A 4,259-nucleotide genomic window follows, 5' to 3' on the forward strand; every position below is an offset into this window, starting at 1 on the left:
AGAATATAATTTAGGGCCTTTTAACTAAACTATAATAATTAAAAAGCAATAAAACCATTCAGGCCTAATAAGCCTTAGTCCAAAAAGTTCATAAAATTGAGAAATTCTTTCAAATTGTAATTAAGGGCTGATTGATAGCAGGGTGTGACTCAATATTGCCTCACTCTTCCCTTGGTACCCAGTTTAAAGTCCCTGCTCAAGTCTTGCCCTTTTGCAGTGCCAAAGGAAGGTGCCCAATCTGCTTAATTAAAGACAGTAACAAACTCAATGAGTTGAAATTTCCTGAATCTTCCTCAAATTAAATTGACTCCAAACCTCTTGGGATCACATTGGCCATGCAGATATTTGTAATCTGCATCTGTCTTTCCTATTCATGCTCATGGCGGCTTTTTGAAGAAAATTAATTGGCTCGATTTAATTTCAGTTTTCTTCCTAGTTTGTCAAATTTTCTTTCATTTTGGGAAATCTGCCTTACCTATCATGACCTGCCCTTATTAGTTAGGAGTAGTGAGTGCATAAAGGTAAGTATTCTTTAATTCAGTCAAGCATGATACTAAGCGCTTGGGAGAGTACAATATAACAGACACATTTCTTGCTTTCCCTCTCTTCTGTCACCTTTCTTTTCTTACCCCCTAGAGTTATTCCTTTAAATACCTATTTAATGTTTTTTTTTAATCTTTCAGAGATCTAGGTCATGAGTTTGGAGGTTTTTTTAATAGTATTTGTTAAGCATTTACTATGTGTCAGGTACTGTGTTAAGCACTGGGTAGATACAAGCTAACCAGCTTGAACATCGTCTGTGTCCCACATGGGGCTCATAGTCATTCATTTAATTCGATAAATACAATTTCGTGCTTACTGTGTGCAGAACACTGTACTAAGTGCTCAGGAGAGTATGATACAGCAATAAACAGACACAATTCCTGTGCACAACCAGCAGTCTTCTACCCCATTTTACGGATGAAGGAACTGAGGCAGAGAGAAGTTAAATGACTTCACCAAAGTCACACAACAGACAAGCGGTGGGCCCGGGATTAGAATCCAGTTCCCTCTGACTCCCAGGCTGTACTCTATCCACTAGGCCATGCTGCTTTTGATGTCATCTTCTTCAGTACCATCCATGGCTCACCTCCAGTTCTACTACAAGTATTATTTCCAAAGTTAACTCATGTTCAATCAATCAATCAATCAATCAATCGTATTTATTGAGCGCTTACTATGTGCAGAGCACTGTACTAAGCGCTTGGGAAGTACAAATTGGCATCACATAGAGACAGTCCCTACCCAACAGTGGGCTCACAGTCTAAAAGATTGAGAACCAGACCATCATTGCTGTTGGTTTGCTTTGTTTCTCATTTGGCTAAAGACTAAAGGGATATTTTCTGTTTGCATCTAATCCTTTGGTCTCTTAGAAAAAGAAAATGCTTAACTATTGATCTCACCCAAGACTCTTTATTTTTTTTTTAATTTCAGTTTCCCAGGTATAGCTGCATCATCAACTCATTTATCCAAAAATAGTCCCTTAGTTTTATATTTTCTTTTACTTCAATAATAATAATAACAATAATGATAATGGTATTTTTTAGGTGCTTACTATGTGCAAAGCACTGTTCTAAGCACTGGGGGGATACAAGGTGATCAGGTTGTCCCATGTGGGGCTCACAGGCTTAATCCCCATTTTACAGATGAGGGAATTGAGGCCCAGAGAAGTTAAGTGACTTGCCCAAAGTCACACAGCTGACAATTGGTGGTGCCAGGATTTGAACCCATGACCTCTGACTCCAAAGCCCATGCTCTTTCCCCCTCTGCTTCTGCCATGCTGCTTCTCATATTTTTCAATTTAATTTTTAAAACACTTGCCATTTTTTAATGAAGGAAAAAAGAATAGGGCTTAGATAATCTTAGCCGCTCAAAATACTTTAGAGCTGGCTGCCTGTTTTTTCCCAAAACTACATTAGAGTCTCAGGACCATTTAGTTACTCAATAAACTACATTTTATCACCACAGAGCACAGATGATCAAAGCTTAGTCTATCCACTTGAGTTGGTTATCACTGGATGAGCTGTCGCCCTAATTAGCTAGGTAGGCATTTAAAAGATCACTCTTTTCAGATGAGAATTAATTATAGTTTTATCCTGGTTATGCACTTGAAAGAGCGTATTTAGAAAAAAAAAAAAACATGGTCTAGGGATATTGCACTGACTTGCAATTCACTCTTTTTTTTTTCTCCTCACGGAGCTCTATCCTCAGGATCTTTTAGCTGACCCCACAGTATTGAGCCCTGAATGAGTATGACTAATTGTGAAGGATAGAAGCACATGTTTGGAGGGACCATGTGGAAAATTCCCCTGACCAGATGCCTTATGCACATAATTAATCAAGTAGCAGCTGACATTGATCCAAACTTGTTAGTGTGCTGAGATGGAGTCATTAACAGATCCACTGTCTCCTTGGAATTAGAAAGAATATTTAGCACTTTAGGATGTTGTAAGATCAACTCCAAGACTTGGAGCCTTGGAAAATTCTATTGGATGCATCGTGACGTTCTCACTTACTGACGATGATGCTAGAGATAAGCCAAATAGAGGGAATCGAGAGCACTGATGAAAGGTGTTAAGGTGAAGTAGCAGCCTTTTAGGGAAGATGTGCATAAAATGTGAAGAGAGAATGGCATGTTTACATGGTGTTTTTAAACCTCAACTGTTGTTGCTGTTCACTTATGTTGTCGAGTCACGTGTGACCCACAGTGACGCCATGGACACATCTCCACCTCCATCTGCAATTGTTCTGAGAATGTATCCATAGATTTTTTTTTGGTAAAAATACAGAAGCGGTTTACCATTGCCACCTTCCGCACAGTAGATCAGCGTCTTCGCCCTCGACTCTCTCCCAGGCTCCTGCTGCCCAGCATGGGTGAGTTTTGACTTGTAGCAGATTTTCTTCCATTCGCTAGCCACTGCCCATGCTAGGAATGGAACGGATACATCTCTGCCAGACCCTCCCTCCCATAGTTGAGGCTGGTAGAGGACTGGAAACTCTCCGGGGGCAGCCCTGAGAGGTGAAACCTCAACTACAGTTCCCCTAAAGTCAAAGTTCTTAGGTCATGTTGGGAAATATTTACTGTTCGACTTTCATTAAAAAAAAAGTAATTTTACTGAAAATTGTTGTTCAAGGTAAGGTTTTTCTTCACTTATCAATAAATCAATCATATTTATTGAGTGCTTACTGTGAGCAGAGAACTATGCTAATTGTAAGCCCGGTGAACAGCAGGGATGGTCTCTCTTTATTGCTGAATTGTACTTTCCAAGTGCTTAGTATAGTCCTCTGCACACACTAAGTCTCATTAAATATAATTGAATGAATGAATGAATACTAAGCGATGAAACATCTTCTCAATCAATCGGTACTTATTGAAAGCATATTGCAGGGCATAATACTACACTAGATGGACCAGTTCATGAGAAGCAGTGTTGCTCAGTGGAAAGAGCATGGGCTTCGGAGTCAGAGGTCATGGGTTCCAATCCTAGCTCCTCCAGTTGTCAGCTGTGTGACTTTGGGCAAGTCACTTCACTTCTCTGTGACTCAGTTACCTCATTTGTAAAACAAGGATTAAGACTCTGAGCCTCCCATGGGACAACCTGATCACCTTGTAACCATCCCAGGGCTTAGAACAGTGCTTTGCACATAGGAGGCACTTAATAAATGCTATCATTATTATTATTATTATTATTATTGAAAGCAGAAGACACATGGCCAGTTCTTGGTCCCCTTCTGTTTTCTATCTACACTTACTCCCTTGGTGAACTCATTTGCTCCCACGGCTTCAACTATCATCTCTATGCTGATGACACCCAAATCTACATCTCTGCCCCTGCTCTCTCTCCCTCCCTTCAGTCTCGTGTCTCCTCCTGCCTTCAAGACATCTCCATCTGGATGTCTGCCCACCATCTAAAATTCAACATGTCCAAGACTGAACTCCTTATCTTCCCTCCCAAACCCTGCCCTCTCCCTGACTTTTACATCTCTGTTGACGGCACTACCATCCTTCCCGTCTCACAAGCCCACAACCTTGGTGTCATCCTCGACTCCGCTCTCTCGTTCACCCCTCACATCCAATCCATCACCAAAACCTGCAGGTCCCACCTCCACAACATTGCCAAGATCTGCCCTTTCCGCTCCATCCAAACCGCTACCGTACTCGTTCAATCTCTCATCCTATCCCGACTGGATTACTGCATCAGCCTCCTCTCTGATCTCCC

The 4,259-nt window shown here is 41.1% G+C and overlaps 1 non-coding gene across 1 annotated transcript; it reads right to left on the reverse strand.

Moving 5' to 3' along the window:
- Positions 1-2,923: 2,923 nt before the first annotated feature.
- On the reverse strand, positions 2,924-3,061 carry LOC119924439. Its single transcript, XR_005449152.1, has one exon. It is a non-coding gene; the product is annotated as a small nucleolar RNA SNORA7 (small nucleolar RNA).
- Between the last annotated feature and the right edge of the window lie 1,198 nt (positions 3,062-4,259).

This window comes from Tachyglossus aculeatus, chromosome 2 (assembly GCF_015852505.1).
Source record: "Tachyglossus aculeatus isolate mTacAcu1 chromosome 2, mTacAcu1.pri, whole genome shotgun sequence".
In the NCBI taxonomy this organism is placed as follows: Eukaryota; Metazoa; Chordata; class Mammalia; order Monotremata; family Tachyglossidae; genus Tachyglossus; species Tachyglossus aculeatus.